We start from the raw sequence: 22630 nt of genomic DNA, 5'->3' as shown, positions 1-22630 counted from the left end.
GACTGGAATCTTGTGGGGCTCTATGTAAGTTTTCGACTGGTAAATGAGGACCTCGCTAAGAGATATTGGTTTCCGGATCTTTTGTCATCTATTAATGCCTAGGAAGATCTTGTTTCAGCGGAAATACTAAGGTTTAAGTGGGTTCGATCCACCCAATTCGTTCCACGTCTTTTGATATGGACACAGAAATTCTCTTTCTTAAAAGCTGATTTGTAAGCTTATAAGAATCGAATTCTTTTCTGCAATTTCGTTTCAATCAGGTATCCATACTAGTCTCTGGATTCTTAGCGATCTATTGATGCAGAGGAAGAGAACAACGGCGTAAGTACAAGGCAAGTTCGCTTTATCCAGGCATTCTAACTAGAATCTAGGCATGGTCAATGAGTTGAAATCTAACCTGATGCCAAAAGATGTTAAGCATCGAAAAAAAAAGTCACCTTTAACTAAGCAAGAAATGAGCTCCTTCTAAATACAAAAATACTGATCTAAGGCCACCTTTTATTGGTTCAACCGAACCAGTTTCTTAACAAACCAGTTAGAAAAAAGCGCTGCAGCGATTAAATCTGAAAAATTGTCTAAGGGCTTTAGTATATTAATTTCAAGTACATATCGCTCTAATTAAAGGTTTAATTCTCAAAAACGAGTTCATATATTCTTGACATCTAGTCACACTGTACTCCGCCAACGCTGCTGTATGCTCACATACATAAATTTATATGCACATGTGACCAAACACCGTAGGCGCATATGTAAATAAATACCAACCAGCGAGTGTACTTTTGAGTTCGGCAACTCCATCAGTGGAGCATGAATGTCAGTAAGTCTCGAGTTTTGTCAGGAGCGAAAATATTCTGTGTCAGAAAAAGCAAGAACCGTGTAAAATAAAAATAATAAAATAACAACAACAAAGCAATGTAAATAGAAAATACCTGGCTATGCGCCTGAAAGGCGGCAACGCTTGCAAAAAAAACGCATTTATCGCACTCTTCTTCATGTGTCCACCTGTTAGTGTGCATTAAATGCCGACGAACTCTTCAAAATTTCATAACTTGACTTAACGCGACGCTTCCGCTTGACTCCCCTTGCGCGCGTCGCGGGGTTGTTGGCGCGTAATGAAAGCGCGCGACCAATGCACCAACTAACAGTTTCGTTTTTTTTCGTTGTTTTTGTCTGCGGTTACTTTGTTGTTTTTGTGGGCAGATTTCTGTCGGTTGTTGGAATTTTTGTGTCCACTCCGCTATAGCTACGCACCGCAGACTGGCCGCGCTTCGTACGATTCGACTTTGTTTACCGTTTACTGTTTGTAGGAGTTGTTACTATTTTTGTTGGTGTTGTTGAGATTGGTGTTGCGCGCAACATACTGTTGACCATCACATTGCTGCCCCCTTTCGAGTGATATGTTTGCTGGCCGTCGATTTTGTCGCATATTCGTTCGTCATATTTCAGCTTGGCGTTCACTCGCCGGCCAGTCCCGCATTTTTTTCCTCCAAAAAGCTTCGCTTTCGCTTTGCATTTCGTTTTGACTCCATTTTTCGAGTTCGCGTGGCATTTTTGTTATTGTTTGCTCGCCATTCGCTTGTAGTGCGTTTGTTCTTACTAATATTTTGTGTTGTTGCTTGGCGCCGTAAGCGATTTTTGGCGACCTCTATAAATACGCAAATACACCCACACTCGGTTACATGCACACCCTTCCACTCACACACACACATACAGGCACGCGGAAAGCTATTCATTTTGCATGAATGGTTTGTTTGCTTTGCTGTTGTCGTTATTGTTATTGTTTTTGTTGTTGTGGTTTGTTCTTTGGTTACGGTAATCGAATTTCAAATTATTGCTTGCGGCTCCAGCGACATCTACTGTGACCATTGTCGCTGTCGAACTTTTTTCACCCGCCTATTTGAACGCGCTTCGTTCGCTCTCCGTTGGAAACACGAAACTTTTTTGTTCCAAACGGTTTTGTTTTGTTTTGCAGCTTGTTGACAATTTTTCAGCTATTTTTAGTATGGTAAAACAAAGCATTCCGCCCAAACTAGCAGGGATCGGGGATGATTTTTCAGTATAGCAATACATATTTTCCTTCCTATTTGAAGTTTTCTTTGAAAACGGTTTGGGAGATGGTTTCGGAATTAATTTCCATTTGTAAAGAAACGAATATCGCATGTCTGAAACTGTGGTCTAAAGAGTTCAGAGATAATTCATATAAAGTTGAGGATATATTCGGTAGTTACTTATCTTCACCGTTCGAAGAGAGATTTACTAATCTGTAGTACATATTTTGACATCTCTCAAGTTGTACTACGTTCGAGTTTCTTTTGGAACCGGGCGTGTCAAATGATCTTAAATATAAAGTGTAATATCGGTGATTCTATTTTAATTTATGAGAGAAGTAATAACTTTTTTTAAGAGCATAAAAGATAAAAAAGTAACTAAGAGACAAAGTTCAGGGGAAAGATGTGTCAATGACGATGAGTAACAAGTTCCTTGCTGAATACGCTATGTGTGTTCTTGTGGGTTGTTGGTGTTTTGAGAATAAGCTTCTAAGAGATACACACGATTCTCATCCTTCAGTATAAAATGTTAGTATAACGTTACAGATCCTAAAAACACTTTATATATGGTATATCCGTATTTAGAAGCTTATATCAGACCACAGTTCCATATCGAATTAAATCCACCGCGTATAATCGAAAAGTATAACCGCAAATATCGTGCTGACTATATTAAAATCAAAAGTCGCTCTTTTTTTGGCTCTTCGCGGACTTAGAACATCACATAATAGATATCACTTACATGATTAGCAGCAGAGTTCCAGGATTAAACTCGATGCCTTTGAGATGTGAGATGAGCTCAGTGCTGCAAAGAGAAGGAAAAGTATGGTTGAAATACAGGTTCATAGTTTGAAACTTTTACTAAGGATAATTCGGTATATAATATTATCTATAAACTATGCGGGACTGATGGAAATAATGCCATTGCCTGAGACTTCGATTTATACCAAAGCTGTTTAGGGTTTTTAATAAGTAAGTTCAGAATTCGTAATGGCACAACAGATCATAGAACGCATCATCTATCCTCAAAATCAGACACACTCATATGATAGGAATCCACCTGCCTAAGGTGGAAATATTCAGGAAGCTTACGTTTTTATTCTCTTAATAAATCTTAGCTTTGGAACTGATGTATGTATTATGACTTTCCACCAAGTATTATTGAGAAGAAAAAACCTTTCACTTACACAGTCATCTCTCAATTATTCTCTTCAAATCCAGTTACTTTGTGAGCAGTCATATTAAAAAAGTTTGTTAGACCAAAAGTATATAGTTCTGATGGTATTGAATATGAAACTGTACAATTTGAGGATAGGATGAGAAAAATTTGGCAGATGGTTTGATAATCAATATTAATCATAATTTAAAATTGATATGAGCTCGAGCGACTTAAATAAAGGGCTGGATGTTTGAGAGAGCTCTTAACCCTATTAAGGACAATGGAATCCAGAAATGTATTCGAAAGTAACTTGGGAAACATAATATCTAATCAAAAGCTTTTCTGAAAGCTAAAATATCAATAATGCTTTGCCTCAGAGAACACTAAGACATCTTGGGAAATAATTGATTGTTATTAGTTTTCGAAAATAGCGACTTTCGTAAAATAAGCAACGCATTGTCCACAAGTTACCAAAGAAAGTGGTGTGCATAAGTGGCGTAAGAGAATTTGTATTTGATCCACTGACATTTTTAATAAAAAAAAATCACTTCACTTAGCTCAAAAATGGAATCTAATTGAATGAGTTGAACCAAAAATATTTTCGTAATTAAACTGCAATAATAATTATTGTGCATGCAAGTCTCGCGCACTCACAGATGGACATGAGTAAATGGAATGCCTCGTCAGCGATGACACTTAGTTATAAACACAAACACATATACACAGACAAACTTAGATGTATTTCATCCAAGTAAAGACTTTTCATACTTCTGTCAGCAAATGCTTCGCAGTCACTCCCTCTCACGACAAATGCAATTGTAGTGAAATAAATAAGTTTATGTATGCATAACTGTTGGTGTGAGCAAATAAAAATATATATTTTGCTGTGTTGACTGTTGTCACTGTTGTTGTAGCTATTCTGCTCCTGTCAGTTCATTCTTGTTTGTCGCTTTTGCGCTGATTGCCTTCACGGCACTATGTAAAAATAGAGGAAACACAACAAAAGAAGCGAGTAAGAACGTTATAGGAAGGCGTGGAACCGAAATGGAATCGCTGGCTGTTCTGGCACAAGATCTAAAAGAGACCTATGGAAAACCGAGAGATCAATGGACACAAATAGATATATAAAAACCAGGGATATATTGATAAACATGAGATTTTGTGGTCCTAAAGGTTGATAGTTCGACCTAGGAATTCGTAATGGATCGAAGGCAGGAAAGATCTAATAATGGATATAAGAACGCAGAAACGGACAGCTGAGTAGACAGTGGGATGAGTGGTTGAGTGGTCGATGGACTCAAAGACGGATAGGTGAGTGGTTACATGGGAAAAGATAGGGAGAGCTGAATGGATTTGAGACGAGACGAGACGATTTTAAGCCTAATTGAGAGGCGACAATCCCATTAGTGGAGAGAAAGCAGGACCCATGGAATGAAAAACTAATGGAAATTAAGTAATGAATAGAAAGTCCAATGGCATGGACCAATTAAAAGAAGAATAGATGGAACGATTAATAGTCGGGCTCATGAATGGAAAAATATTTGGACTGATAGTTGGATGGATAAGTAAACCTGTAGATGAACCACCAGAATAAATAATAAGTTCAATTATTAGAGAGATGGGAAGACTGATATAAAAAAATCGATGGAAATTAAGTAATGAATAGTAAGTCCAATGGCAAACTAAAATAGTTTCAAAGAGTTAATTAATGGTCTGACTAATAAATAGCAAAAAAGTGGTTCTTGATTGAAAGAACAGGCCTACTTCATAAAATAGAGTTAAATGTATTAATCAAAAAACGAAGGATGGTTTCAAAAGCAAAGGTTTCGGTAAATACATAAAGAAGTAGACCGATGAGGATGGAAAGATGGCTGGACCGACGAAGCATTCTTGATGACAAACTGACCAGTAGGCTATCAAGGAATGCCTGAGCTCGCTGATAAATGACTAGTTGAGACGATGACCTTAGAGCTGGACAACGAAATGTGGTAAAGGAGGTAGAAAAGAATGGATATGCCGTTTATTTTCGTTTTTACAGGTTCTTTTTTTACAAATTTCGCCATTTTACCAAAATTGTCTCTCGTTTTGTTAGAGAAACTCGTTAGAACTATAAAATCCTTTGTGCCACAACCACTGCGCGGGTATAGAAAATATGAAAAAGCTTCAAGTGAAACTACAAATATGCAACAACAAATGCAATTTCCATTACCAGCAAACCGAAAAAGGGTGCAGCGCTCAATTGTCAGCGTGTCCTCGCCACGTCCGCTGCAATAGTTGTTTGGCTCGTTGTTGGCTGCTTTTGTTGTTGTTGCCGCTGTAGTTTATGTTGCTCTTTTGCAGATATTAAAAACGTATAAATTTCATTGTTTTTTCCGGCTAGCACGCCATCTAGCTCTCGCTCAGTAACTTTGTAGCTGCGGCTGTCACTTTTTGCTCTCTATACGAGTATATGTGTATGTGTGTATGTGTGCGTGTGTTTGTATGGCTTTTAAAAGAAATGCAAAATATTTTATTGTGCTGACAACTAGAAAACCCATTAAAATACCGGAAATAACCGGGCAAAAATATAAACTGAAGAAAAAAATGAAAACAGTTAGTTGCAAGGAGGGCAAAGCGAAGCAGGGCAGCAGGACGAGATAATTGCGCAGGCGGAGCGATTGTGCATTGTTTGGACAAAAGGGGTCAAAGACAATAAAATATAAAAATCGCTATATAAGCAAAAGTGCAAATACGAGCGCGCAACGGAAATATTAATAAGCGCTTTGGCTGAGTATGTGTGTGTGTGGCCAACGCCTGACACGCCGCGTGACACTGCGCTGTTGACAAAGCCCACACAAGCTACACTCTCTACCATCTTTAGGGGTACATTTAAATCGCGTCATTCGCCTAAATATGTATGAGTGTGTACATAGCGCCTGAATGTAGGCAACGCGCTGGCGTTTGCGTTGACGTGGGTGTTTAGGTTCGCTTCGAGCGAGCGTGGTATCATTTGTCAGCGCATTAAAGCACAAAATCGCACAACAAAGTCGAAAGTGGCGCTAGTGGCGTCAGTGCTTGCATGTCGTCCGGGCATTAAAGCGAAAATACGACCACTTAAAGAATGTTAACTATGTTTAGACATTAGATATATAAACAATAAAAAGTTATATTACTTGTCAACACTATCATTGCAAATGTCAAATAAACTATAAGTGCAAATAATTTTCTTTTTTGGTCGAATGTATGCATTTATTGAGAAATTATAGAGAAAAGCTTAGAAAGTAGAGCTTCTATGTGCAAACTAATTTTACAGAAGGTATCGGCGAGTGAATGAAAATGTGCAAGGCCTGATTAATCTTATAGAGTAACAACCAAAAATAAAAATATTAAAAAGAATGTGTGTTATCATAGTATTGACTTATAAGTGATACCAATCGTGCAAGTATTTCCCTTTATGTAGTCACGCCAGTTGAAAGTTCTAAGTACAGACAGGTTGCTATGTTACTTGATTTTCGAAACAAATGAGCTTCTCACATGAGTATCATCTTTAATGTGAATTACATGGCCTAACCAGTCGACTTGACAGTCCTTATTCGAATAAACACCAGGGACAGCTTCGATTACGTAGACCCGACTGTTTTGGGAACTGGCTGTCTAAAAACCCCGTTTGATATTGTATGGCTTGGAGACGTCTTTTTCGGAGAAAATCGATTATATGTACTTAGTAGAAACTCCTTCAAACAACAAATTCTTATAAAAAAACTTTCTGTTAGTCTAGATATTTGTTACTCTGAATAAATCCGATCTTAAATATGAAACGTATTCAAAATCTCAAAAAAAAGTTCACCGCCCAAATACAAACGTGATCAAAGAAGTGTATTATTCCAAATATCAGAGAGTACAGCAAACTTTCCAACCAAATTATTATTGCCTGAGCTCCGTCTCAAGCTTAACCGTCTAATTACCGCAGAGAGATTATACTATTTTAGTATTGCAGTGGCAATCACACTCAGGCAGACAGCTCATCCACAAAGAAAATTAACTTTTTCCAACGCGTTGCAATACGCCCCACTTGCCACATGCCGAATTTCTTGGCATTAGCTACAAGTGGGCGGCCACGAACACCTCTGACGATGTTACGCCCACAAAAGTGACTGCCACTTTGGTTGCATGCAACTGCGGTGGTTCAGCACCGATTGGCTTTACCTGCTTTTCGCTTAGCCACTTTACTCTATAGTTTATTCCACTAGTTTCTGCTACTTCTTCACCTTTCTCCACTTAGGCGAAAAATCAAAGCCATTCGCTAAGGTCCGCTGACTTCATTTGCCAGTCTGCAATTTAACTCTTCATTTGCGGATTCCATTTCGGTGTGAAAAAAAAGAGAATTTCTTTGCATTTCACCTGCAATTCTGGCCACTGAAAGAATGCCTTAACACTTAAAGTGCTGTTTTTTGCAAATTTTGCTTGTACCTGAGAGTTATTTTTTAATTCACTTTCTTTTTTCTTCTTAAGTTCAACTGCAATTAGGTTGTATATAAATTTATTTACACTTTTATTTACTTTCAAAAACTCTGATTTTTACACTGTGGCTTCGATAAATGCTTTAGTTAGCTTCAGTTCCAAGTTTTGATAGATTCTGAGTAAATGATAATTCCATAAAATTAAAGACATACCAATGTTGCTCTGAGATTCACACATTTCTTTGAAGTAAGTGGCGTTTAACAAATTCAACGTCATAAATTATTTGAAAAACCTCGCAGTAAATGACTTAAGTAGGCAAAATTTAATTTTCTATTACAAATATACTAAGTAACTTTTATTAGTGTATTTAAAACTTATAGCCAATTCATGCAAATATCCGTACAGAGCGTTAGAACGAACGAATAACCTTCAAGAAATATTTGAAAAGTTTTCCAAGAAAAAGCTTTGTAAGAAATTACTTTATTTCCATTTTGCTGTTACTATGTATTTCTTTATATTGTATACAGTTATGTTCCGAATGTCTTAGGTATATATTCGTGTAGAAAACTAAATTGTTTGAATGTATATTGGGCTTTGTTGAATGCTGACATACTTTCGCTTCGATAAGGCTTACAAAACTCTACCCCCTAAGTAAATGTTCCAATTATTTCATTAGATCAAAAATGTCCAGTATTTGATAGTCCAATGCCAATTTATTCATTTTATCGGAGATTACTGAAAAGCTGGCCTCTTTTAGGTGATCTTCTATTCTATGGCAGTGAGTAAATGAGCTTGGTTCCAGTGAAAGTTTCTATGCCGAAGTGAAGACTAAGTAGTTCTAAGCGATATTTAGTTGCGCTCATTAACGGTCAGTTTAAACACGTTTTGCTTTTAATCGCGGAAAACTATCCGAAACCTCTTCCAAAATGTTCATTGTAATATATGTACTATAAACAAATGCTGTTTGAAAACATAAATCTAGCAAGTTTCGAAGCGCCTGTCTGCTGAATTGAAAACTCAAATTCCCAAAGTATTTCTTGCACTCAGGCATAATCATCTCTCTTTTATTTATATTTAATTTTTCCAGCTAAACTTGCTGCTTTAGTTTACTGCATTCAATCAGCTAATCTTCCAGTCCAACTGACACACTCATCAGTTGGCACTAAGCCAAAGAGACTTTCGCTTCAAATTCCAGCATTCTAAAATGCAACCACCACACATTATCAAACGCAATGAACGAAGCGTATAAGCGCAAATGCCAAGAGAAATCATACGGGGCACAATTCAAAACAGCAAGCGCTGTCACTCATACGCCACGGTGGTCGCTAAATATAAGCGCACATGCAAACTATACGTAGCGATGCTAGATGCTATTTAATTGAATTTTTTTTTGACTTCGTGCACCTATAAAGCTCAGCGCAGTGTTTTTGTGTTTCGTTCGCGCTGATCTGCGGCAGCCACCCAATCGGCGTCAGCGTCGTTGCTGCTGACATTTATTGTCATGTTATTACGGTTGTTGAATGCCACTTGCTATTGTTTAAACACAGTTGTACATGTCCTTATGTGTATTTGTGCAGTGTTTGCATAGCTGGCAGGCAGTTACTATGCGTCGCTTGTGTGGCAGCTATAATTATTTGTAGTCATTACGCAGCAGCTGCTGTCTTATGAGGAATTTTCGTAGGAATTTTAATTTAAATTTAGTCAAGTTTAGCTCAAGGACGTATACTCAATTAAATTCCAGCGGATGGTAGTTGTACAGTGTTAATAGAAAATAGTTCATAAATGCAGTGATAAATACTGCGCAAATTCTTTGATCTGATTTTGTGTTTGATTAGTGCTAGAACTGGTAATCTTATTACTACATTTTCGAGAATGAGAAGAATTCCATCATGCAATGATTTCACTCAAAACTTGATTTGATATTGGTTTTTATTGTCATGAAAGTATTTCTTTACTTTTGAAACCTTTTCATTTAATTTTTTTTAATATTTTTGTCTGCCCAAGTTTTTTGACATCTCGCTCTTCCTTGTACAAAAATGTAAGTTATTCCTTTCTATACTACTATTCATCACCGTTATACTCTCTCATCTTAACAAATGCCTTAATTCTCTATAAATAATAATAACCACCAATACGACTTGGTTTTCTGTGCTTCGCTCAAAGGAAGGTGAAGCCACATGAAAATTTCACACTAATTCGTATGTCATGCGAGAATTTTTCTGTCGGGTTTTATCAATATTAACATATACTCTGCTGCTAAATGAGTTTAGAATAGAAATCTAAATCACAGAAGAAATGCATACTATAAAAGCATTCACTTATCTTCTGGGCCCATGATGCGATCCGGAATCAATCAGAGTACTTACTACCTGAACTGACAATTGGGCGGCATTCTAAAATATATTTGGGAATTTTTTATGCCAACAGCAACAATAAAATATTTTTCCAATATACTCTACAATAAAGTCATGCCAAACATCCCAAAATTGCTTTGAAAAGCCTCATTGTCTTCATTCAGTTATGAGCTTATAACCAATAGTGAAGTTTTGCGATCGCGTACACCTTTGTGATCTAATACATATCTTATTAGAACATAGTAATAGTAAGAAAACTAAATTAGGATAGGTGAATTTCCGTGGAGTTCATAAATTTAGTTAATCTAATATTTCAGAGCAAGAGATTGAGTAATGACGACTTTATGGCATCCGTGTTTCAAGCTAGTACCGTCTTAAGAAACTACAGGACTGTAAAAAATATTTATGAATACAACTTTCGCATCTTAGAACAGTAAAAGATTCGACAGCTCAATCACTACAAGTCCTCATAGCCAATATTGAGTCATTGATAGACACTCTACAAAAGTGTGGCTTATAAAGTTCTCAAATAAAACTCGAGCCATTACTGAGATAGTGGAAAACTGTTTGGAGTATTCAAAAGTGCTCGAATAAAGCTTAACGATCAAAGAATTTAGATTGGTGATGCAATTGTACGATCGGACCGAGAAAAATGTAGGGCTCTTTTGTATCTCGAGCTGACTCAATGACCTCCAAGGTCTAAACTAGCTATTAATGATTTAAAGTCAAATATATTTCTCGATAAGAAAAAGATCAAAGGGTGAACCGAAATTAAATTTTCAGAAAAATTTAGCTGTCATGATAGAAATTCGATCAATATCCAAATCACGAGAACCGGATACGGATACGGTGATCACAATATTTCTGAATTTGTGAAGACGAGAGTTTGAAATTTTTTAGAGAGCAACAATATGGTAGTAGTGAATGTGACGTAGCCTGTTTTTAGATATTTCTTTTTGATTGTTGCCTATCCAAATCCTGAGGGAGTAAAGACGTGAATTAATGATGCTTATTACTCAGTGGAAGGTCTCAAGAACCAGTACGCACACTATACTATTGTTTGAAATCAATGCAACCCTCTGAAATAGCAGAGAACTTCGTAAGGGCTTCATTTAGCTCGAGTACTAAACGCTCTCGCGGGTCTCGGTTAAACTTCTACATATTTCAGAGAGTTAAAACCTTAGTTCATTCCAGAACTACTGCAAATCAAGAAAGCGCAAAAGGTAACCGTTTTTATAGAAATGAAATCAAACTCGCAAAAAAGTTTAGAAATTCAAGGTCCAAATAGCAGCAAAGCCAGACTTTGCAATCCAACAGATTTTTACCACTATGCTTAAAAACTTTCAAGACATGCTAAATTTCATGCACACCATAATCTGTAACAACGGCATTAGAGGTGCTGCACATGCACGTACTATAAATGTGTTATGCAACGTGCCACCGCTTCGTGCCCCCAAGTGACACAAATGCTCTAACTATATCGCTAAGCTGCAGTGTAACTGTAGCGTGTACGAAGCTATGTTGCAGCACTTGAGCTATGCGGCAGCAATGCGACGAAGGTGAAAATCATTAGGCGCCAGCAGCAACAACTGCAACAATGCTGGAAATTTGCGAACGAACGACAGGATGACGATGACAAAATTTACATTTGATGGCTTTTTGATTATCTCAATGCCAGAGCAGTCGCTTTGTGGCGCCACCGAGGGAGGGGGCAGCAAATAGAGCAGCATGCCGAAAGGTATCAGGTGGAATGTCAGTTTGCAGGCATGATGAGGGAAATTACAGCACAGGGTGACTTGGTAGACAAGACGAAAAAGAAAGCGAAATAAATAGAACTGGGTGAGGTAGCAAGAGGGGAAAATAAATGCAGAAAAAATGAAGAGAATAATTTTTTGGGTTGGTAGTAGAAAACCGTAGTAACTTATATTAAAACTCACATAAAGTGGCAACATTATGCTGATGCAACGCTTTCGACATTTTTAGTCGCAACTCGTAGGAAGCTTTTGCCGTATCCTGCCTCTCCATCTTCGAAGACTGCATTTAACGCGGTAAGAAATGTTAGAATTCACGGTGAGAAAAATAGGTATGTGAATGCCTAAGGCAATGCCAGCCAAAGTAGTTGGCAAGGCGAAAGTGGCGCGTGCAAAGTGCTGTTGCAATGTCGCTAAAAGCCCGCGGCAAATACCAAATGCCAAACGATCACGAATGAAGGCGAAGAGAAACTATTTTTTATGAAACATATTTCTACGTCGACAGCGTGAAAAAATCGGTGGAGCTGCGATTCGGGGAATGTTGCGCTGACCGCCAATTTGAGGCGTCTGTGACTTGGGTAATAATTCACTTGGATTTGGGATGTCAGCGCGGTCTATTTGCTGGCAGGCATTGCAAGAAGATAAAAAAGGAAGAGAAGAAAGGTGAAGATAAAGGAAGATATGGTGCTGGACGAAACCATATCATCTTTGACTACTAGTGAAACACTTAAACTGGAAAGTATACAGCTTAAAGAAGAGAGCAGTGGTAATCTAAGTGGCTTATAAGATCTTCTATTGAAGAGCTCTGTTTTTAGTAACTAATTGTAGTAGTTTAAAAAAAATGAACCTACTTGAAAGAGCGAGCATAAGTAAGATCATTTGTAATGAAGGTTTGAAATGTTACAGATCTCTTCCTGCGATCTTTAACTTTGGTATGGTTGCCATTTTTTCTCGCTAAGAAATATTTATAGTCTCTTATAAGAACTTCAAGTCAGAGTTTTGGTCTGAAACATAATATAAAGAAAACTTCTCTTCATGTACGCCCGGTCTGTTTCAATAGTAAGCCTACTACATAGAGGCTGCTTGTTGGATTTTATTTTCGTTAAAGATTAAGTACGCTCAGTTGTAGCTCTACAGAGAGTATAGAGCGGTTTCTTGAAACTCGATTCGAGGAACACATTAAAAAATCGGTTATTTGACCGTAAAGTTACGGACGGATAATAATATTTGCAGTGATTGGGAGACTTTTCATTTGCGATCCTTCAAAGTTGTTAAATAGTGTTTCCGCGATCACATATATGCAAACGATTTTATTCACTTGATTCTAATGGGCGCTAATTTAATGGAAACGATACTGAGCGGCCAAACAAAACATGGAAATGAGAACGAGTCTATGGAAAATATTCCATCGTAGAAGCAGAAGGTGATTTTATAGTTATGGGTTTAGACGAAGACTCGTCCTTCGGAGAATTGTCACTAACATTTTTGGAACGGCGAGTGCGTGGAAGCATGTAATGACTAACGAAGAACACTTGAGAATCCAGTCGTCGATTGCGCAGATGGACGGTTGTAAAGATTTCCCCCCAACACCGACGCGGAAACGGTAGCTGAGAAAATGCTGACCCTTCCTCAGGAGGACAGACTCTTGAACTGTCTAAATTCTGTTTATCACACAGTTTAAATGCCATCGAAGCAGCATGGCGTCCGCAAACTAGTAAAAGGCAAGTTTGACATTGCCTGAATCCAGGAACCCAGTAACTTTGAGTGCCTAAGCTTAGTCAAACTAAAAATATTTTACACCAACGGTAGTATGCAAAAAACAGTAAAACTTCTTTCTCTTAATAAAACTTATATTGTAAGAGTCATCATAGGGCATCTATCCTTAATATCTTACCTTCAGAAATTTTTAAAAGTACCTAAAATTGCCTTAAGCCTGATGAAACGGGATAAATTCCACAGCTTTCAATGCTTCAAATTCAGAGACAGTTAAAAAATTTAGTTTTTCAACAAATCCACTGAGTTACTACTGGAAGAAACTTAATTTGGTTAGCATCCTGGAACACGATGGGCCTTAGTGCGACCTCCTGGGCTACCATTGCAACCAACCAGCTAAATGCAGATATTGAAGAATTATCTTATTAATTTTTTACATTTTTTTTTAGCGAAAAGAAAGCTAAAAAACATACAAAAAGGTAATTTTTTACATTTCATAGGTAATACTCTCCACAAAGATATAGAAGGTGACGACTATATGACTCTAAAGGCATGGCGTATGCCAAGTAAATAGGGCAGAAGCTAATTTTTTAGTGGATTTAAATAACATAAAATATATGTTCAAGAAGAAATAGGCATCGTCTGCAAATATCTGGACTTCGCCAAGCTAATTTTTTCTGTGAAATAGATATTAGATCTGCGTCCTTGTGGAGAAGTCATTCGAACCATGTTCATTAAAAGCGCTGAGGATTCCGCAAAATGTCGTCGGAAAGTTCTGTCTGTAAAGGGATACATCATGTCAATACTCCCATGTCAGAGATACATATATGTAAATATAAAGGGTGATTTTTTAAGAGCTTGATAACTTTTTTTTAAAAAAAAAAAACGCATAAAATTTGCAAAATCTCATCGGTTCTTTATTTGAAACGTTAGATTGGTTCATGACATTTACTTTTTGAAGATAATTTCATTTAAATGTTGACCGCGGCTGCGTCTTAGGTGGTCCATTCGGAAAGTCCAATTTTGGGCAACTTTTTCGAGCATTTCGGCCGGAATAGCCCGAATTTCTTCGGAAATGTTGTCTTCCAAAGCTGGAATAGTTGCTGGCTTATTTCTGTAGACTTTAGACTTGACGTAGCCCCACAAAAAATAGTCTAAAGGCGTTAAATCGCATGATCTTGGTGGCCAACTTACGGGTCCATTTCTTGAGATGAATTGTTGTCCGAAGTTTTCCCTCAAAATGGCCATAGAATCGCGAGCTGTGTGGCATGTAGCGCCATCTTGTTGAAACCACATGTCAACCAAGTTCAGTTCTTCCATTTTTGGCAACAAAAAGTTTGTTAGCATCGAACGATAGCGATCGCCATTCACCGTAACGTTGCGTCCAACAGCATCTTTGAAAAAATACGGTCCAATGATTCCACCAGCGTACAAACCACACCAAACAGTGCATTTTTCGGGATGCATGGGCAGTTCTTGAACGGCTTCTGGTTGCTCTTCACCCCAAATGCGGCAATTTTGCTTATTTACGTAGCCATTCAACCAGAAATGAGCCTCATCGCTGAACAAAACACGCGCGCGAAACACATTTCGAACCGAACACTGATTTTGGTAATAAAATTCAATGATTTGCAAGCGTTGCTCGTTAGTAAGTCTATTCATGATGAAATGTCAAAGCATACTGAGCATCTTTCTCTTTGACACCATGTCTGAAATCCCACGTGATCTGTCAAATACTAATGCATGAAAATCCTAACCTCAAAAAAATCACCCGATACATCCTCATGATGAGTTGAGTCGTTTTAGCCATGTCCGCCTGGTCTTCTATATATATATACGAAATAGCTCCCCAGTTTTTAAGATGAAATTTTGCACATGTACATATATTTTCCGCCTCTTGGGAATAAGACCGCAATCGGAGTACTGTAGTATATATCTGCCATATAAACCAAACAGAATAAAGTGCTTTTATGGAAAAGTTTTTATTTAAGGAAAAATCTTAACGAAATACTGCCTTAAGGTATAATCTCTGAAGAAATTTCGCACATTGGACCACTGCAGCATATAGCTGGCATATAATTTGAACCTGTGAGGTGTATTATAGGTTCTTTGCAGACGAAGTAAAATTTTTTCTTGTTTTTCTTCTTGTTTCGTATATGTATATTCAAGATATTGTTTGGAATAAATGTGCCCCCATAGACTTTTTAATCACAGTTGGAATATATTTCTCGTTCTTTTAGAGACCGAAAGAACTTCGTCCAAAAAAGGATAGCCCCAACTTGAGTGCTGCCTAAAAATACAACAACTGGGCGGATGTTGGGTAACACTTTAGTAAAATGCAGTTACATTTGGCCAGACATATATATTTCCAAATATGTACCGGGTTTTTGAATAGGGATGATATGATTTCTAAGTGCCGTTTTGGCCATTTTTAAATGTCATGACAACAATAGTCCACCTCTGCCCGCTATTCGTCGAATTGGTGAGGATTTCGAGCCCACCGATTCTTTGCTTAATGTTCAAGAGCTAAAAAGGCAAAGAACTGCTCGAGGTAATGAAAATATGGCCTCCGTTCAGACAAGAGTTGCTGAAGAAAACCCACCAATTATTCATTCATATATGTCGATGATACCCAAATTTTTATGGCCGCAATTGAAAGAAGTTGATCTTGACAACATCTGTTGCCACATAGCACGTGCAAGAACCGAATTATTGGTAAAAAAGTTTGGAGATTCGATTATTTCAAGAAATTGTGAGATTGAAAGAATCGCATCCAAGAAGTTATGATTTTAGCATAAACCGGACTCTCTTCAAGGTTTAAAAGTCAATACTGAACGTGCTCTCCGTGGCTTACTACTTGATTTAGTGGAGGAAGTACTCGAAAATTGGGTTCATCGGATTCGTTACTGCAAAAGAAGTCGTGGAGGCCGCTCGAACGATGTTACATTCAGAACTTAATTGTATCGATTGTACTTTACATTAAACAAAAAATCATTTGAATTTCCTTGGCAATGAGTTTTTTTGTAAGAAATCATAACACGCTTATTGGAAAACCCTGTACATACACATGTACACGATAACAAACTTGTTGCACCAGACCACGATACGCTTTCGCCATTGTCATGGACAGCCAGCAACAAGCTCTGGCAAGCGCAACAACACAACAACAACAGCTGTAATTATGGCGTCAATTTTTACGGGAGTGCAGGATGCCTTTAGCAACGTTTGTTGTTGTTGCCTTAGCTGCACATATGCGCATGTTTATGGTTATTGCGTCATTTGTTGCTGTCAGTGTTGTTGTTGCTTTCGTAAACTCACATTGCCTCGCGCACGCACACAAAAATTGTCATTTACTGCAATATTTTCGAGCAACACTAGCCGCCGGCTGCTGGACACTGGACGCAGCCAAACGACAGTTGGTGCTCGGTTGCAGTTTTTTTGTTGTTATTGGTTTTGGTTGCTTTAAGTGCGTGTTTGCATATTACCGCTGTGGTGTGTGCCACCCAGAGCTACATACGCGTTGTTGTTGCTGTTGTTGTTATTGCCGCATTGCTAGCTGTTTGTGCGGCAATGTCCTGGCTTCATTTTCGCCTTTGGCAAGCAGATCACGCATTTTATTTATGTGTTTGCGTTTGCTGTGCGCCGGCCATTCACTCGCTCCCCCGGCTCTCTCACGCTCTCCGTTGGCGCGTCGTTAGTGCGTTCGTCCGTGTGTTGCGTTTGTTTGCTCATTGATTGCATTCATAATTTTCGCTTCGCCACTGCATTCATTTTCGGCAGCAAAATTAGTGCAACGCTCCTTGTGCCTTGTTCTGTACGCTCATGTGTGTGTGTGTGTGTGTGTGTGTTGCGAAAAGCTACTATTGTATGCGTAGTCATATCGGGGAAGAGAAGCTCATAAATTTATTTGCCAATGGCTTCATTATTGTGCGATTATGTTTGGCAATTCATACAACTTTTCATGTTTGTTGGTAAATAAATTTCGATTTGTGGGAACGACGGGTAAGGAAGGAGGAAAGGGGATTTAAGAACTTTAAAAACGAAATGCTTTTAGTTGCTGGATAAATTTTTCGCAGTTCAGAAGCTGCCTTTGATGCCCAAGCTATGATTTGTTGAGAGTTCGAAACGTCTGGAAAATTTATTGAACCTTTGCTGAGCTCTCGAAGAGGGTTAAAATTACCCAGCTTCCTTAGGCCGCAGCTTATTTTTCCCCATTACCATAACACTATGTCCTTGAAATAGTTTATCTTAGATTTCAGACGTCTCTAGGAGGAGCATCGTATACTCAAAACTCAGTTCAATTATGGTAAGGTGTTCTACAGATCTTTACAAACCAGCCCCATAACTTAAAAAATTAACATCAAGCAAAAGAGCATCTGCAATATTAGGCGAAATACTCTCTGCTTCCTGGTTGCACTATCTCAAGATAAAGTTTTGTATGTAGCGGAAGATAGTCACAATTAAATGTCTAGATGATTAAAAGAAAAATGCTAAAGAAAAAGAATTGTAGGTGAGGGTAATAAAACTCCTAAATGAACTTTAATTTTATTCAATTTAATTGTAAGCTTACTCCTAAAGGTTAATAAGCGATGAACAAATTTAGGGTCAGAAAGTGGGCTTAATATATCTGAACTCAAAATTTGCTTACTTTCGTTCCCAACATGTTACTATAGACATTATAGTTTTGTTCACCGAATGGTTGCTGTATCACCCAAAGTTTTATTTCACCAGGACAATACACTGTGTTACAAGTCAAAGAAAACGATGGCTGAAATCTATGAATTGGGCTTCGATTTATTTCCGCATATTCTCCAGATATGGCCCCAGAGATTATTTCCTGTTGTCGGATCTCAAAAGAATGATCGCAATGAAAAATTTTCCTTCAATGGAAGAGGTGACGACTGCAACTATGACTTGTTCTGAAGCGATGTGCAAATTGAACTACAAAAATGATATCGAAAATTTGAGGAGCGTTTTAATCAGTGTATTTCCCCTGAAGGAAATTATGTGGAATAAAAAAGACAAATTTTGCCCAAAAAAGTGTGGATTTTCGATTGACCTGCTTATGTAAGGATTTTCAAACATTTAATTTGAGTTTGAATTTATACCTTAACCCCCAGGAGTATTAATGAAACTCCGATATCTAAGATTTCTGGTAATGATATGGGGTAATACTAAAACTACCTAAATACAGGTTAATGTATCTCACAGCTCATACTATATAACTTATATAAGAATTTCAACTCTTCGGTTGGTTTTGCGCCGTATATAATGATCAATATATAAATCTTGGTAAAATTCAGTGCGCGTTTAATATTGGATATACTATAGCTTAATGGCGAATATTACGAAATCAGTGTACGAATCATCTTCACAAAAATACGTAAGAACATGTTCTTGAGTAAAATTATGTAATACGAAAAGTTAGTGTAATCAGCAGAGCTCTTTCTCTAGAACCAATAAACGCGATGTAGCGATTCATTCATTTTGTCTTTGCATTTGACTGTAAACCGCGTATGTCGGTATATATCTAATACATTTAAAAAAAACGAAAATTTTACTTATAAATTGTATGTTATAGCAGTGAAAATTAATGAAATTGGTCTTGATCTTGGAATAAATACTGATTTATGATTATCTGGTTCCTAGTGGCTAAGTTTATATAACATACGTACATCTCATTTTATCTGATGATTGGTTTTAATAAAAAGATTCCGGACAAGAAAAATGCTGTAAAGAAACTAGGTGAGTATACAAATTCTTGGAATGTCATTAAATTGACTTCGGTATTACCATGTATTCATCCTCAGCGTCTGATAAACACGAAGTTTTAAAACGAATTACATAATTCGATTTATTTTCCTCAATAAACTTCCAAGCCAAATCTTAATGTGTTTTCTTAAAAGCACAAAGCTTACACAATAAAGTGATGTATATTTTATTTATAACCCTACAGGTGCATACGTGTGTCTCCTTGCGCAATTATTTGTTATGTCACATGTCAATGCATTCGACGAATACAAATAATAATACAAATTTGTGTGGAAAAGTCAAGCGAAACGCATTGAAACAAATTGAACTGAAACGAAACGAATCGAATGAAGCACAGAAATACAGAACAAATAAGCTAGGTTGAGCAAATACGCACAGTATACCGATGCAATGTAGGGTATATTATTTGAGAGTAAGAAGAACAAGAAGTAGTTGTGTGACGGTAGCTGGGAATCGTCCAGGCAAATAAATGAAGGAAAATGAACAACAATATTTGCGAAAACAAATGAACATTGTCAAAGCAGAGCAAACATAGGTGGACCAAACAAATATTGTGCACTTCAAGTAACTCATTTGAACGGTGAAAAGGTAGAAAAAAGAAGCACAATATATTAAGCGTTGCCTAGTTTTAGGCGTTGAAGGAGAAATGCTATATTAATAAGTGCAAAAGTAGGGAGAATGGGATTGACAATGGAGCAACTGAAAGAGTGGAGAAGTGTGGTCAAAAAAAAAAGTAACAAAAACATCAATAACAACAACAACAACTACAGAAACATGCTTAACATTTAATAAGAAAAATCGTCAGAAAATAAGTGAAAATGCCATAAGAAATCAAGAGGATCTCATAGATTGGCAGCAAAGCAGCAGCTGTGTCAAGAAAACAGCTGACAACCATACACGTATGTTGCAAGCAGCATTTTCACATACTACCAATAGCACATACAACAAAAAAGCCAATGAAATTCTCGCAACAAATTGCTCTGGCATAGTGGCCAAGGAAAAGTAGCTTAAAGAAATTGCGAAACAAGCGCATCGACTGGCAAACGCTTCACCCTAAACTCCGCACTCCGACCTGCTGCCGCCACATATTGTTGCAACTACACGCCACAATGCAATTGGCATGTGTTGTTGTCCTTTGTTTTTCGCATTTTTGTAATTCATCTTACGTGCTGCTGCTATCGTTATTTGTTGAACACATAGAAAACAAATCACGTGAGCGAAGTTCCACACACTCGCACACATGCAGGCACATATGGTTGTTTGCGAGGAAGTCAAATACGGCCAAGGCAAGTCAGCAGCTTTGCCGCCGTAAAGTCAAGCTAGAGCTAGCCTGGCTAAGTTGCACGTAGCATCAGTTTTTGGTTCGCCTTCTACTTGCAACTCATGTTGCACAAATAGACTGTCAATGCTGCTGCTGGCACACACACACTCATATGTGTATATATGTCGGTCGACTTGCATGCCTCGTCGGCGAACTTCCGGAAACTGCAGAAAAAAACAAATTGAAGCATTTGAAAGTCATGCATTGTGCGGCCGGGTTCTTCGCTGAGAGGTGTGTTTGAAGAGAGTATAGGAAGAGCACACATTGAAAGAAGGAGGAATTCGCACACAATTGATTGAAGCATCTCATTGGAAACCAAGGCTTTCGAGGAGTACACTTCGATAGACTTTTATATAATTTAGAACCTTTTTTAGTTTTAGCTCTGGGATGGATTCTCAAAATTATTATTAACGCGACTTAGATCTGCTTCTTATTTATTGGCATAGTCAGAGAACGCGGCTTATAACAGTGCGCCAGCCGTTCTTTCTTTTATCTGTTCGGAGCCAATTGCAGGTTCCAAGCGAAGCCAGGCCCTTCTCTATCTGGTCTTTCCAAAGGAGTGTAGATATTTCTCTTTCTCTGCTTCCTCCGGCGGGTACTGCGTTGAATACTCTTAGAGTCAAACGAGTTTTTACAAGAACTGAATTTTGATCGGCCAGTTTGTATGACATATTTGTGATCCGTTCTTTACGATATATAAAAATAACAGGACTTATAAAGAGTTGCATATATAGTAAAGCGTTCTCAGGGTATAAAAATACCTAGGCTTAAGAGAAGTTGGATATACGGCTTGGACTACTAAAAGTGCCAGGCTTGAAAAACGCAACTTAACAAGATTTGTGTAGTGCCACAGCTTATATTAATGACAACACTTTTGCTTAAAAAGATTTAGACAGAATACGAGTAGTTGGATATTCTTACATCTGATATTAAGAGACCACTCCTCTTTAAGGCGATAAAGCTTAAGAAGAGATATGACTATCGAGGCTTAATAGGACTATCCAGGCTTAGATCAGATGCAATACCAAAGATTAAATAGATTAGACTTAAGAAGACCAGAGTTATAAAAACCAAGTCTGCGTAGTTCTACTGCTTAGTTTAATAAAAAATACTCAGACTTTAAAGACCTCGAAAGTTCTACGACTAATATTAGTAAGGAAACCCACGCTTAAATAACCTTGAGAAATAATAGGATGTTTGTTATGGAGTAGCTACACAAAGATAACACAATCTAATCGCGAAATATAAACGAAGCCGCCTCGTGGACTAATCATTGAGCAACTGTGAATATCAATCAACTGAGCACCTCTATTAACCAGAGAAAATGATCTCTTCTTATTGCGTTTTCAAATACTTCTTTGATCACATCGACAAGTGCAGTTTTGTGGCAGCATAAGTTGGTGGAAACAAATGCAAATTGCGGTGATGAGAACTCACTGTCTTTGCAGAATAAAATTTATGTGTGCGAAATTGGATTCCGTTCCTGATTTATTAGAACGAGCTAATACAGATTGCATTACGGAGGTCCTGCAGCGCTTTCAGAGCTTGGTAGGGGGATATAAGATAGGGTTTCTTCTACATAGCTAGTTGCTTTTAAGTGTTAAAACATAACAGTTTTTAAATCCGCTTTTGTATTAAAACGACATTTTCAGAGTGGCCTACGTAGTCTCTGAATAATGTTCTATAAATTTGTGGGACTTGTAGGGAGATAGAATAGACAAGTTTCCAGTATTTCATATAGAAAAGAACGAATAGAATTTTTGATCCTTGGTTTTCATAGTAGGAAATATTTATGGAATTGGTTGTTGGAACAAATTATGAGACATATGAATATTGTTGCCGCATGTTATGAAGTCAATTCGCTCGGTCTAGACGCCACCATTTTATTGATGCTTTGCGTACCGTTAAGGTTAACTACAATCACCCCATTGACGAGACGGATCCACGGGGGATATTCGGTATCGAAAATATGTATTTAAATTCAGAAAAAGTAAGTAATATTGTTTTAAATATATGTTGAAAAGGAAGAAATGCTGGTCCCACTACGGCGCTAAATATATTGTAAATAAATA

At 37.6% G+C, this 22630-nt stretch overlaps 1 protein-coding gene across 26 annotated transcripts in view; it reads right to left on the bottom strand.

Annotated features, from left to right (window-relative positions):
• LOC105228702 (ice-structuring glycoprotein) overlaps window positions 1-22630 on the bottom strand; it is a 558714-nt gene that overhangs the window by 275445 nt on the left and 260639 nt on the right. For all 26 annotated transcript variants that reach the window (XM_049452395.1, XM_049452396.1, XM_049452398.1 and 23 more), the window contains one exon: window positions 2791-2853. The gene's annotated coding sequence lies outside the window, so the exon portion shown is untranslated. The remainder of the gene's footprint in view (window positions 1-2790; window positions 2854-22630) is intronic.

Source organism: Bactrocera dorsalis, chromosome 3 (genome assembly GCF_023373825.1).
Source record: "Bactrocera dorsalis isolate Fly_Bdor chromosome 3, ASM2337382v1, whole genome shotgun sequence".
Taxonomy (NCBI): domain Eukaryota; kingdom Metazoa; phylum Arthropoda; class Insecta; order Diptera; family Tephritidae; genus Bactrocera; species Bactrocera dorsalis.
This window is presented reverse-complemented; position numbering and strand designations above follow the sequence as displayed.